Consider the following 15,621-nt stretch of genomic DNA (forward strand, 5'->3'; position numbering starts at 1 on the left):
AGCCCCTGAGAATGGCCAATCCCAGGAGGGGTGTCCCGGCATACCCTGCCCCTAGTAATCCGGAGGAAGGCTACCCCCTTTTCTTGTAACCCGTGCACACCGCGAGGCTCAGTGGACCCTAGGCGTGAACGTGCCCGACCTCCTGGAGCCCTGGCTGGGATTCGGGAGGCAAATGAGCCCTCATCGGGAATTCCAGGCTGGCCCGGCCATCTGGTCGCCCCATTGGAAAGCATTGCGTGCTACCAGATGGCCGAGGGTAGAGGTGCGACCAGATGGCCGGGACCGAAATGACGCCAATATGCCTGCTCCGAGCCTTCGCAGTAGGGCTCCCGCCTGCCCTTGCAGGGCTCGGGGCTGCACGGCCCAGGGCGTGCAGGGCTCGGGGGGGCCACAGGGCTCGGGAGCTGCAGGGCTCGGGGGCTGCAGGGCTCTGGGACTGCAGGGCTCCGGGGCTGCAGGGCTCCGGGGCTGCAGGGCTCCAGGGCTGCAGGGCTCCAGGGTTCCCGGGCTGCAGGGCTCGAGGGGGCTCGGAGACCCCACCCTGGGCCTCAAGCATGGGAGGCCCGCAGGAGCTCCCGAGGCCCGGGCATTTGGGGGACCCATGGAGCCCACCACGGGCACTTTGCCTCGCCGCGGGCAAGAGGAGGGAGCACCGGACGCCGGGGAGGTGTCGTCCGGGCTTAGCCCATCTGATCCCCGCCTGAGACATGCCATCCCCAGGAGGGGCGTCCCGGCATACCCTGCCCCTAGTAATCCGGAGAAAGGCTACCCCCCTTTCTGGTAAACCATGCGCACCGAGTGACGGAGGGGACCCTAGTCCCAGAGGCACCTGACCTCCTGGAGCCCTGGCTGGGATCGGGGAGGTGAATGACCCCATCGGGACTTCAAAGGCAGCCCGGGCATCTGGTCGTCCCATTGGAAAGCATTGCGTGTGACCAGATGGCCAAGGGAAAGGTCCGACCAAATGGACGGGACCGAAAGGACTCCCATCAGCCTGCCCGAGCCTTTGTGGGAGGTCTCCCACCTGCCTGGGGGGGCTTGGGGGCTGCAGGGCAGGGGGACTGCAGGGCTCGGGGGCTGCAGGGCTCGGGAGCTGCAGGGCTCAGGGGCTACAGGGGTCCGGGGCTGCAGGGCTTGGGGGCTGCAGGGCTCGGGAGCTGCAGGGCTCGGGGGCTACAGGGCTCCGGGGCTGCAGGGCTCTGGGGCTGCAGGGCTCGGGGGCTGCAGGGCTCGAGGGCCGCTGGGCTCTGGGGCTGCAGGGTTCCGGGACTGCAAGGCTCCGGGTCTCCGGGGCTCCAGGGCTCCGGGGCTCCGGGTCTGCAGGGCTCCAGGGCTGCAGGGCTCCGGGTCTGCAGGGCTCTGGGGCTGCAGGGCTCCGGGGCTGCAGTGCTCCAGGGCTGCAGGGCTCCAGGGCTCTGGGGCTGCAGGGCTCCGGGGCTGCAGGGCTTTGGGGCTGCAGGGCTCCGGGGCTGCAGGGCTCGGGGGGGCTCGGAGACCCCACGCTGGGCCTTAGGCATGGGAGGCCTGCAGGAGCTCCCGGTGCCTGGACGCCCGGGGGACCCATGGCATTTTACCTCGCCGCGGGCTGGAGGACGGAGCACCGGACGCAGGGGAGGTGTCATCCGGGCTTAGCCCATCTGGTCCCCACCTAAGAACCGCCATCCCCAGGACAGGAGTCTTGGCATAACCTGCCCCTAGTAATCCGGAGGAAGGGTACCCCCTTTCTGGTAAACCGTGCACACCGAGTGACGGAGGGGACCCTAGGCCCGGATGCACCCGACCTCCTGGAACCCTGGCTGGGATCGGGGAGGCGAATGAGCCCCCATCGGGACTTCCAGGGCAGCCCGGCCATCTGGTCGCCATATTGGAAAGCATTGCATGCGACCAGATAGCAAAGGGAAAGGTGCAACCAGATGGCCGGGACCGAAAGGACTCCCATCGGGGAACAACCTTTACAACGCAACTTTTACAACGCACTACACTTACAACGCATTTTTTACAACGCAACATCCACTACAACGCATTCCATTACATAGCATGACACTACAACGCATTTTTAAAAACTACCTTTACAAAGCATTCCATTACATCGCATACTACCTTTACAACGCATACCATTACAACGCATAATATTACACTACACTATCCAACACTTACCCTACTGTTGCACCCCCTGGAGTTAGAATAGTAATTTTTACCCCTATACTATCCAACACTTACCCTACTGTTGCACCCCCTGGAGTTAGAATAGTAATTTGTACCCCTATACTATCCAACACTTACCCTACTGTTGCACCCCCTGGAGTTAGAATAATAATTTTTACCCCTATACTATCCAACACTTACCCTACTGTTGCACCCCCTGGAGTTAGAATAGTAATTTTTACCCCTATACTATCCAACACTTACCCTACTGTTGCACCCCCTGGAGTTAGAAGAGTAATTTTTACCCCTATACTATCCAACACTTACCCTACTGTTGCACCCCCTGGAGTTAGAATAGTAATTTTTACCCCTATACTATCCAACACTTACCCTACTGTTGCACCCCCTGGAGTTAGAATAGTAATTTTTACCCCTATACTATCTAATACTTACCTTAAATGCAATTTCATATTATGCGTTGTAATGGTATGCGTTGTAAAGGTAGTATGCGATGTAATGGAATGCGTTGTAAAGGTAGTTTTAAAAAATGCGTTGTAGTGTCATGCTATGTAATGGAATGCGTTGTAGTGGATGTTGCGTTGTAAAAAATGCGTTGTAAGTGCATGCATTGTAAAAGTGTGCGTTGTAACGACATACATCCCTCCCATCTGCCCACGCCGAGCCATTGCGGTAGGGCTCCCGCCTGCCCTTGCAGGGATCCGGGTCTCTGCACCAGGGACCCTTGTCCCGGGCAGATGGACACTTGGCAGGCCACAGGACGTGGGTTCCCAGGCCCTGACCAAAACTCAGGAGGCCCGGGGTCGGTTGCTGCTTCTCAACGCAGCCAGGCCCGGGAGATCGGGGAGCCTGCCCAAGCATGAGGGCACACAGTCCCTCAGGTTGTGTGCTCGTTTTCCATATTTTTTTTCAAAATTGTGCGTAGTTGCGCTAGGCAAAGTCTGCCCAGCCCTACTCAGGACGTGCGCTCGTTTTACACTATTTTTTTCAAAATTCTGCGTAGTGGCGCTACGCAAAGTCCGCCCAGCCCTAGTCAGAAGGCTAAAATGTGTCAAGACAATATTCATGACCACCATCAAAGAACCGGAAGGGTCTGGCCCCCAGAAACAAAATCAAAATCGACCGGGGTGTAAAACTAATACTGTTGAGAGGGTCTGCAAACAGGGGCCTACAATAATCCCGACGTCCACGGTATCAGATGGACTACCTCCCTGTTCCCGCTAGGAGTGTTTTTGGGAAAGGCTAGAAACAATGGTGTAAGTCTTGTTGGACCCTCTGTCCCAAAAACTATCCATCTTGAAAAGTAGATTAACAGAGTTGGAGGGGCTTGTCACCAGCCTTACCCCAGCTCGCCATAACATACGTCCCTGTAGACATGGGTCCCTTGCTCTCCATGCCACTGGAGTTAAGCTATCCTGGCTGATGAGTGCTAAAAGCCCGAAACTGGTCCTAGGATTCTTGTTTCCAGTCCAGGGAGGACCTGGCCTGGCAGTTTGGGTGGGCTGTTCACATTGGGCGCAGGGTCAAGACTGATTTTGCATATGGGTGGGTCCAAACTGGAGTGGCATGGTGAGCAAAAAAAGATGGATTTAGTCCCAGATCTCTGTAATGAGGTGAACGTATGAAATTCTTCTGCATTCTGTCCATCAATTGTTTTTTTTGTATATGTTCTTGTAGAGGCACAGATCAGCTGCCTAATAGGGGGCAGAAATCTGCGGATGGTCAGCCTGACAGCAATTCTGCAGGGGGAAAAGTGTTTTGGTCTGATGCCCGCAATATTACTTACATAGACCCAGCTTGGTCTGGCCATTCAAATCCAAGAGTAGATCAGGCAGGACCATTGGATGGTTCAGATGGCTCGAATATCACATGCACACAAGCTGTAAAACCTCCAAACGGGGCCTCCACCATCAGGGAGAGCTTCACACAAGGTGATGGAAGGAGACCAAAAAGCATGTTGCACCATTGGAGATTTATTCAGGGAGTATCTACCAACCCAAATCTGAATTTACATCTCCCGCCAGAGGACACGGTTGTTGTGGTAATTGTTCCATTTTTACCGCCCAACGCCTTTGAACACTAGTCAACATTAAGGAATAAGTTGTTACACGTATTGAGCTCAAGGACTGGCATCACCCAAACGCTCTTTTGCGTGAAGAATAATCTGGGTGGGTAAAACAACTAAGGGGTCCATTAAGATGGCAGGCGGACTCCTAGCGGTGCTGGCACTGGCCGCCAGTGGTGCGGCAGTCCCGCCATAACAATTAGAATGCCACCACCATGGTGGCGGTGGCATCCCGTATATATTACATTGTGGCGGACGGTGCTGTAAGCAGCACCCCCCACAATGCAATATATGCATGTTGTGCATTGGCATTCACAACGTGACATGCCAATGTTGGGGGTACCATGGGTACCCCCCAAGTCCAGTCCCCCACCCCCCTGGGTGCCTGCAACGGGTCCCCAAAGAGAACTCTGGCTGCCTTTTCATGGCAGAGTCTCCGCCATGGAAAGCCATTGAAAATGCCTCATACGCCACCATATTATGGGCCTTTTCTGCCTGGTAGGCAATTGTGACGATTGCCTACCGGCAGAAAAGCGGCTGACAGTCTTTCCATCCGCCGCGGTACCATGATAATGTGGCGGGGGTAACAGGCCATCAGGCGGGGTGTTTTGTCGGGCGGTGGTGATCCGCCTGCCATGCTAATGTCCCCCTAAGTCTTCAGTGGGTGACTGTGTAGTTTTAACATTTAGGTCTCCAGGTCTGGTTCAGTTCCGTTGATTGGGCTGGCAATGGATTAGCAATGGTGCAGGGTATTAATATCTTACCATTGGTATACTTTTATCAACCTCCTAGGATCCTAGGGTATACTCATTTAGAAGAGAGATTTGTAGGAAGTAGATACCCTAAGTGCGCGGTCTCAGTCAGTAACCGCTATGACACTCTGAATCCAAGGGAAGACATAGATTGACTGACTTATTTGGGTTTTCCTTTTTCAAAAATAATTTTAGTCCAAATAGAGATCAAGGCAATAAAGTTCACAAACAGAAAATGATTTATGACCAGGTCTATAAAGTTTTAGATAACCATCTGTCAACCCCAGGTCATATTGAGCAGGGGGAAGATGTCATGGGGGCTGTTATGCCAAATAGGGGTGTGTCTTTGGAATCCCATGAACACGTCAGCCCAGACCAAACATCTCTCAATGATCAGCTAGTAGTAGTGACCGAGTCATGTGTAACCTTGTCTCTTGGAATATGTCTGGGCTGCACGCTAAGCTGACCAACCCCACATGGTGCAACTTTGTATTAAACTATGACATACTATGTCTTCAGGAAATAATACACATTAGAGGGTTTAAAACATTTCACACCCAAGCTGTTGAAGGGTCAAGTGGAAGGGCAAAGGGGGTGCTTCGTACCTACATCTCCAGTATGTTGAAAATAAAAAAGCTGGAGATGTATGTGGAGGTCATGTTCTATCAATTCATTAAAATCCATGTGGATACTAGGCACTGTATTGCATTGGCTAACTTTTATAACAATATCCCCCTGGATAAAGTTGGGGCAGTAGTTAGAAAACTGGGTAATGACCTGAATCTCCTGTGTAGTGATGACGCTAAAGACATGATGGTAATTCTGGCAGGGGTTTTAACTGTGCTTTGTACCCAAATGACAAGGGTAACCTATGTGGTTTTTTGAATGAAGAAGGGTTATGCAATTCCCATGTTAGGAACTCTACACTAGGGGACTTGTATAATGAATTAGTTTTTAGTCTTGATCTGGGCTTTGCAAATGATCTATGTGCCGATCCTGTTGCCATGCATCACACGTTTAATGGCAGAGGTTTATGTACTACTATAGACTACATATTAGTGCCAAACAGTCATGCTTGTAGAATTCACTCTTTTTCTGTAGACGGTGACTCTCTCAGTGACAACTTTCCACTGAGTCTTGCTGTTCGATTGTCGGCAAGTAAATCTGATAGACACAATGAAGTTGACCAGGCATTAGCAAATATAGTAATTGATAGGATTAATGGGTACTCTCTGTGTTGGTCAATGGTGGATCCATTAGTGATTACTAAACAAGTGGTAGATAAGTCTAAAATGGCTTTTGAGACCTGCCTGAGTGAAACTGATTCCCCAGACAACATGCTATCTTCCTTTCAATTAATATCAGTTGATATAAGGAAGGCTTCATTCATTGAGAATCGATCTATAGGCAAGTCCCAGGGATGGTTTGATTCAAAGTTCACACAAGCCTACACCGATTTAAAACACAAACTATATAAGACACGTAGAAATGAAATCGGTGTGAGGCAGGCAAGAAGGGAGTATAGGTGTGTGCTCAAGGAGAGAAGAATTACCCTGAAAACTCAAGCCTGGGATTAACCATTCTGTGTAAGGTGACTCAGCCACGGTGAAAGGTATTTGGTCCAATTTTTCCATGTTCAGCATTGTATATTTTGCATATCTTTGTGCCATTGTTGTCTTTCATTTTATTACATTGTGTTCAGAAGACAGAGCCCTACTGTTGATATACCACCAGGGCACGTGACCAGAGAACAATGAGTGTAATAGAATGGATCACAAGTGGGATTGTCCATGTTGTAATACAGACAAATCTTGTTCCATTATATTTATTGCAGAATACACAATTTTGCCCACTGAATAAATCCTGTATGATAGTGTGGTCATACCATTTTCGACCACTGTCAAAGCCTTTTCTGGGTTAACTCTGTCAATCTAACGCAATTTCTCTGCTGCCTCCTGTTTAGAGATTGTTCATACCTCATTTTAAATAGCATACAAGAAGTGCGGTTGGTATGGTTTTTGGAGACCTAGCAAAAAATCCCTAAAATCCATGTCATCAAAGATTAAGGACAAGTGTTGTTTCAACTGGTGCAATGTTGAGGTTTTTAGCCATACTAGGCATAACTTCCCAATACTGTAAGATGTCACCACTCCCAAGGGTTCTCATAGCTGGTCAGGCCTATGGATGCTAAACCCTGTGGTGGCACCCCTGAATCTTGACTGACATTTAATTGTGTTGATAGGCCAAACCAATCATACCTTCTAATTTGGGTCTGATGAATTGTATGAACTATCAAGTAGAATGCCATTTAATATATACTCACTATGTTATGTATTATTTTGCCATTGCTCAAAGTGGGTGAGTAATGGAATCCGATGTGTGTTCAAATCTTTGATCTTAGCTAAGCCCAGACATAAAGTCTGTTGCACTGTGTTGTTTAGGACGATCATCTGATGTGGTATGAGGCATGCTCTAAATAAGGCCTCAGTTCCCTGAACCTGCCAATCTTTAATCTCCCAGACAGATTTTGTGTCTATATAGTGTCCCTCCTAAAGTTGAAACCCTGTAAAGACACTTGCGATATAAAGAAAGCACATTATATCTGTTTTTTGCTAGTGAGCATATTTTTGTTGGCAGGTGCAGGTGTAAGAGGTTCGGTCTGAAGTATTAAACCCATAAAAAAGCTAACTTATGTGCAATCGTTTGTGAACTACCTTTTGGTGTTGTTCGACAATGTTCCCATTGAAGGTAAGTGTAAACATTACGCGGGATACTTGTTTTGTGCAAGAAATGACAAAGATAGTGTTAGTAATAATACATGATGTCAAAATCAGATGTATCATCATATAATATACCACTGGAAAAATGCATCAGATTGTTCTAAATCAGACAGCATAATAATTAAGGTTTCAAAGTCCCATTCATCAGAAAAAGTACTGGAGGTGATGATATCACTTAAAGAAATTTTAAACAAGTGTGGCATTTTTAAAAGTTCTGTAGGACCATATACATTATAGGAAACTCTGTCCCAAACTATAACTTCTGGAACTGGAACTGCTGTAATGTTTATCAAGGACAGTTCTTTCCTTTCACAGCGTGACAATGTATGCGGTTTAAGGACCAACTTCACATGTTGTACTGCAGAGTGTTTTGGAAGTTAATGTCCATTCAGGATAAGGGAAAAGACAGTTACTATACCTATCCAAAGGCTTAAGAACAGTAGACTATTGCAATCTAGAGCTGTAGCCAGGTAGAAATAAGGTAAGTTTTTTTCAGCCAAAGATAGAAATCACAAAGTTGTTGTTTATGGGAAACAGGTTCTGGCTGTCAATCGGGTTCACTTGGATCCAATGAGAAATAGATGAATTTCCAGGCGCAGTTCGATCTATCTTTGGTAGCTTAGCAGGTTTTGTAGAACTTGCAGATACCTCCTGTCGATCCATATTCACACAAATGTTGGTATTAGGCCAAATTGATATTTGTTTTTCATTTGTGTTTTTTTGCTATGCAATTTCCACTAAAATGAGTTCCATTCCATTGTTGATGACTCCTTCACTTTGTAGAGTAGAATCTTCAAAGGTTATTAATCTTTCTGTCTGAACTTCCTGTATGGTAGCAAGAGGAGATCGACTTCTACCCAGAAGCCCACATGACCCATTATTCATTATCGGCCATATAGTGTGGTTTGATCGGATCAATTGAGATGAATCTCTTTACTTTCTTGCTGGCAAGAGGTGGTAGGAGCACATTTCTTGTTCCTACGACAGGTAGGACATGTACAAGTGCTCTGTAAGATGGCCCAAATTCTTTTTTTGTCCACAATCTTTTCTCAGACCGGGTCCCCAATCTTTGGGACCCAGACAGTTCTTGAAGGAACAGCTTTCACTTCCCCAGCGGTAGTGCGTTTTACATCGACATTGCTTTAGAATGGCCAGAATTCATTGAGCTCCTGTAAAACAGCAAAGTGATCATTGATGTCAAATGGTTTTTCATCTTCAGCTGTGCTGTCACAATCTAGGTCGGCTTCCCACATTCTAGTCGCAAGCAGGACTTCATATGGAGTTCTGCCCCCTCTGGACCCCATAAAGGTGATTAACCCAATTGCCACCCAAGCCTAATACCCTTGCTGTTAAGGATTGCTTTAAGTCCCGGTTTTTCCTCTCCACAATTAAATTATCCTCAGGATGATATGGAGTGGAGTACCGCAATGCTACGCTCATACTTCCCATGCCCTCTTTGTAAGCCTGTTAGCTAAACGCAGAGCCACGGTCAGAATGTAATGTGCCAATTGCGTATGTCCCTATCAAGACTCACAAATCCTTTGTAACAGATGAGTGGCGAGGCCAAACCCACAGGAATCTAGAGCATCAATCCACTGCCACAAAGATATACTTGTCAGCTCCCTCAGATTATAAGGGGCCACAGTAGTCCAAAATAGAAACATGCAAAAGATCTGTCTGAAATCAGTAATGGTGTTTGTGGTAGACGTGCTACAGGGGAACCCTTCATCTACTGACAGGTGGCTCACTTAAGGACCAATCCCTTGGCCTGCTTCATAAGACCTGGCCACCAGTACCATTGTTTTAGCATTGAAATAGTCACATCGATACCTGTGTGTGCTGAACCCAGACCCTCATATGTGGCTAGAATTAAACCTAACCTGCGATCCATATTTAGTCTTACTCTATCCTCCACCCCTGGAATTGAGAATACAGAATATTTCTTGCATCTAACTTGTAGGAATACTTAAGTGGAAAACCCTTTGGCAAGGCTAAGCTGTTGTTGCATATAGTGTTCACAGCGTTCATTATCTGTCAGTCTATTCTCATACTAGAACGTGTGATTGCAGCAATGGCAGCAGTTCGCACTGTCTCCTTGGAGGCTTCATCAGCCAGTGAATTCCCTTCAATGTGTTCGCCAACACGCTGATGACTCAATGTGGTAATAACATGAGCCTGTGGCAAGCATTTCGTAAGATTTGCCACTTGTTCCCAAAGAATCTTGTGTTTTGTTGTGCAACCTTTGGAATCTCTAAACCCGTTCTGGCCCCAAAAGTGAAGATATTCATTGTAAGACTGGACATAGTGAAAGAAATCACACACAATGAGTGTGGGGAATTCCCAATCTGTATTTTGTAGGGCCAGTATCAGGGCTTTTAGTTCTTCCAGCTGTGTTAGTAAATCTCCTAGAGTATGTGTCTGTGTATTGCTACGACGGTACTTGAAGTCCTGCATACGTCCCTTCACAATTGCACATGCGGCGCCATATTGCTATTTATTTCCTACTGCAGCCTGGGCAGATCCGTTAGTGGAAATTATGTATTCATACTGATCAAGAGGCATTTTCTAAATCAGGACGGATATTCTTGTTTGTACTGCAGGAATGCTTGTGTTTTTAATGTATAATCAAATTTCTATTCTACGTCTGTTGCAGCGAGAGAATTAGCCCATGGTTTCCATCACAGATGCTTTGCTTTAGCGTTTGGATTGCACTCTTTTGTAACAGCCTTTAAGGTTGGCACTGGAGTCAGGACAATTATTTGTTTCCCCTGAGCTAGTGTTCTTTCTCTCTCTCACTACTGCGGTCTGTACTGATGTCAGTATCTTTTCTGTGGATGAAATTTCAATGTTCGTGTACAAATGTGATGTGTATGCAATGGGAACCATTTCACCTTCATGGAAGGTTAGGGAAGTATACCCTGATTGACCCGTTATTACAAGGGTCACCACTTTTGTAGTGTTTACAAGTGTATGTAAGTGTTTAGAAGCTATCATGTGAGCTTGTCTGGAACAGAGAATTTCTGTGTATTCCTATGTCCAATGTGTAGAGAGAAGAGTTCTCTTGGGTACAGTAAACCACCTTCACCTCAGCTATACCATATTTTGTCATACATCTATCGGTCACTCATATTACCAATTAAAAATTGTGAACAACTCACAGTGTTCAAACAAACTCAACCTAAGTTGTGGATCACCCAAGTCAACAACCGTATAAAACTCAAAGATAAAGAAGCAAAATCAGTTAAAAATTATTATCACAATTTATTCACAAGGATATGAACACATATCTATATCCCAAAACTGAGTCAGTGAATGTAATCAACATAAAAAATACATAAACATACCATTAAAACATTTTTTTAGAGAGCAAAAGTATAATGTGAAATCAATATATTCATCACAGCATGGTAGAATTCCAGTGTAAATCAATGTATACGTATCATAGGTCTATTCTTATCATAATAGATCGTCATATGAAACAGTTACTGGACCAATTCTGAATTGCACAGGCGTCGATGCGTTTCGGTGGCAAATTCTTATTTAGGATCCACCTTCATCAGGACAAGAAGAATAAAATCTCTCCAATTTTTCTAAAATAGCTTAAAATAACCTAATGAAGCAAAAAGAACATTTTTGGCCCATCAGGAATAAGAAAAAAATGTTTTTAAAACAAGAAACAACAACACTACAAATATCCTGAATGTATTGTAACCGGAGATTTTAAATCAGTGTTAAATCCATAATTATCATACATTTAGGGAACATTTTTATTTTGTTGCCAAACCAATGGCACAATCAGTGAGATATCCCGTTTAAGTAAAAAAACTTTTTTTTACATATGGCCCTATCTAGTCTTTATCAGTAAGTGCATACGGTTATTAGGAAAGGTGTCCACTGATCAATTTTTCATGCATAGCCCAAACACACAAACTTATTTACCACATCCATATATCATCATTACTATCAGGTCTACCACTAATGTCCTAAAACACAGAGGCCCAAATGATATTATTATTTTCCATTAGGTATTTAATGACCTTGCGTTATATATCCCTCTTTCAGGGGTGTTTTTGAAGTACAATAATAATAATAATACATACCCCCACTGTGGGTTCAGTCCAATCAGGGCAACAGACTTATTGTTAATTTCTGTTGTTCAATATGTTCCTGGTGAAATGCTTTGATATCACGTTTTTTTCGGACTAGAAGATCCTAATAAGGAACACAGATGTCCATTAAGATCAAATACTAGTGCGGACAGTATACACACAAGATTAAACCATTGGAGGTTTGCTGCTTACCTCAATAGTAGAGTCTATAAAAAAAACACTATATATGTAGGTTCAACTCATTAGTTCCGAGAAATCCGCAGGGATATTGCAGGATTTATATTGATCGATGGAGTCTTCTCATGGAAGGCATATATCAAAATCCACCTACAATGTTAATGAATATTAAATATTTTATATTTGACATATCCAAGTGTAGGTGTCAACTTAGACATTGTATATTGTAAGTCTAGCTTAATACACTGGGCATTCATATGTTTAACTGCAATCCAAGCAAATTCAAAATACCTGGATACATATAAATATATGCATTTCCATAACAATCCATAGATTTTTTGTGTTTTAGTTTTGTATAACAGGGACAGAATGTACTCAACTAACCTGTTATCAAATACTCTTACAATTAGCAAGTGATATAGGTAGTTTTTAGTCAATATAAAGTTGGTGTTCTAAAATTGTGTCTTAAGTAAAGCACCTGTTGATTAAGGATTTTACCAAGAAACTATAAAGAGTATCCTTATGTACCTCAATCTTTTGTGGTTCCACCATGAAATCAATAGTCCCAGAGTAACGTTTATCTTATTTACCTGCATTAAGGGGCCCCCAAGGTATATATCATTTAAAATCTGCAGGCCAAGTAAGGGGGCAAAGTTTATATGAAACATCTAAAACTCCTATAGCGAGTTCCCCATATGTCACTATTCTAGACCCGTGATTATTTACTCCCAGTATTATATTCACCTTGATGGTTCGTTAGTCTTGGCGGGCCAACTAGAGGGGCAGGGTTTGTGTGAGAAATCTAAAACTCCTGTGATTAGTGCTCACTAAGTTACCATTCTAAACCCTTGATTATTTTATCCCCATATTATATTCACCTTCGTAGTACGTTGTGGCCAGATCCCACCAAATACCGCTGCGTTGTCCCGTGCGTCTCGTAACCGGGTAACGGACCATTAAATTCGTTATTTGTTCACGGATCCTTTTATATGTTTGAATACTCCTACCCAACTACTTACACCTTTGGAGATCATTATTCCGGCAATACAGAGAAGCTCTAGCAAGTTGGAGAGCGTAGCGCGCTCACCAGGAGCACTACGGCATGTTTTAAAGTTCCCGTTTTGTTCTTTTAAGTTGAAATTGTTTTTCATCATTGTACCCTGATTTTACCTGTTATTCACCGCCACATACTTGCACTTTAAAAACTTGAGAGCACCGCGTTTGGAGCGGGCCCTTTCCCCCATCCACGTTGCACTGCACTGCCAGAACGGCGGACATCTTGGGTGAGGGCTGAGGAGCGGAGCGGTCTAGTCGTCACAAGGACGCTAGACCGGTACTTAAGCCGGGTAAACTAGGCGGCCGGTTACTTTGGAGATCATTATTCCGGCAATACAGAGAAGCTCTAGCAAGTTGGAGAGCGTAGCGCGCTCACCAGGAGCACTACGGCATGTTTTAAAGTTCCCGTTTTGTTCTTTTAAGTTGAAATTGTTTTTCATCATTGTACCCTGATTTTAACTGTTATTCACCGCCACATACTTGCACTTTAAAAACTTGAGAGCACCGCGTTTGGAGCGGGCCCCTTCCCCCATCCACGTTGCACTGCACTGCCAGAACGGCGGACATCTTGGGTGAGGGCTGAGGAGCGGAGCGGTCTAGTCGTCACAAGGACGCTAGACCGGTACTTAAGCCGGGTAAACTAGGCGGCCGGTTACTTTGGAGATCATTATTCCGGCAATACAGAGAAGCTCTAGCAAGTTGGAGAGCGTAGCGCGATCACCAGGAGCACTACGGCATGTTTTAAAGTTCCCGTTTTGTTCTTTTAAGTTGAAATTGTTTTTCATCATTGTACCCTGATTTTACCTGTTATTCACCGCCACATACTTGCACTTTAAAAACGTGAGAGCACCGCGTTTGAAGTGGGCCCCTTCCCCCATCCACTTTGCACTGTACTGCCAGAACGGCGGACATCTTGGGTGAGGGCTGAGGAGCGGAGCGGTCTAGTCGTCACAAGGACGCTAGACCGGTATTTAAGCCGGTCATGCGGACGCGCAGCGGGTACGCGCGGCGGGTTCGCCAGAGCATCGCCGGAGTCACGCCAGAGTCCAGCCCGTCTGCGCCCGTCCACGCACGGACGGGCCCGGCGGCTCGGACATCTGGCTATAGGCTTACCTACTCCTCATAAGAGCTGCGCAGTCTGGATAAAGGTGAGAGGGGTCCGGACTGCGAAACCCTGATGACTATTAAAAACTAAGCTATAACTCGCCCTCATAAGACTACCACCTTAGGCCGGCGCTCTACATTGAGGATTGCCAGCTTAAATACTAGATCACTCCACTGTCATCATGTGGAAGTTTATAGCTTGCTTCAGGACAATGACATCGATGTCCTGACCCTCTCGGAGACCTGGCTGCATGATAACTCGATGCCTGACATCATTGCCGCTCTCCCAGGGGGCTATGATGCCATATGGCATAACCGCCCGGGAGGTGCTCGGGGGGGAGGGGTAGCAATCCTTTTTAAAAAGAGTTTGTCAGTTGAAAGACTGTTATCTGAGTCAGTGGACCTAGCTGACCTGCTTGGGGTAAAGATAACCAAGAATAATTTCTGTTGGGTGGTTCTGTCAGTCTACTGTCCACCAAACTCTACTCCACTCTTTCATGACCTCTTTGGGCCTATTATGTCGGACCTATGTACCCGATATACAAAAATTCTGGTCACAGGAGATTTTAATCTGCACTGGGATAACCCCCACCGGGACTTGGCTACCCGTCAATTGGACACCATAATGGCCGCCCTGAGCTTTACACAACTTGTGGATGTTCCAACACATATTAAAGGTCATGTTCTTGACCTTGTGTGGACGACAGACACAAATGCTACTCTTAAAGACGTTGCACCATGCATTTGGTCAGATCACTACTTAGTGTCTTGTGAGATACGTATAGATGGCCATATACACAACACATCGTCGGAAACCAGGAGAACCCGTAAATGGGCAGAGGTTGATTTAACAGCTTTGACCAAGGTGCTACCGTCAATAAACCAGTCCTCGGATCTGGAATGTAGTCTGGACCGAGAATACACGGATCTAACACGGAGCTTGGCTCAGGCTATCGACCAGATAGCGCCAGTAAGATCACAGTCGAAAAGGGGACTTGGTAAGGGGGCCCCCTGGTTTACGCCATCATTAAGGGAGCATAAAAGAATGCTCAGAATCCTGGAAAGAGGTTGGAGGAAAACTAAGCAAGATACAGCTAGGAATCTCTATAAAGCCTCCCTTAACTTCTATAAAAAGCTTACTGTCCTAGCGAAAGCAGAATATTATGAGTCCCGCCTAAGTAAGGCAGCCAATGTCCAGAAAGAGACGTTTAAAATTCTGTTAGAATTAAGTAAAAAACCTGAAAATTCCAAGTCCCCTATAAATTGTAATTCTTTCCAAGTGTATTTTTTAGAAAAAGTGAAGACCATTATTATGGAAATAAAAAGTGGGATGGTAAATGGGATTGCCATAACTTCGACCCCACATAACTCAGTTGACTGCACTATTACAGCATTTACAGAGCTGGATGTGTTGA

Source organism: Triturus cristatus, chromosome 5_2 (assembly GCF_964204655.1).
Source record: "Triturus cristatus chromosome 5_2, aTriCri1.1, whole genome shotgun sequence".
Classification (NCBI taxonomy): Eukaryota; Metazoa; Chordata; class Amphibia; order Caudata; family Salamandridae; genus Triturus; species Triturus cristatus.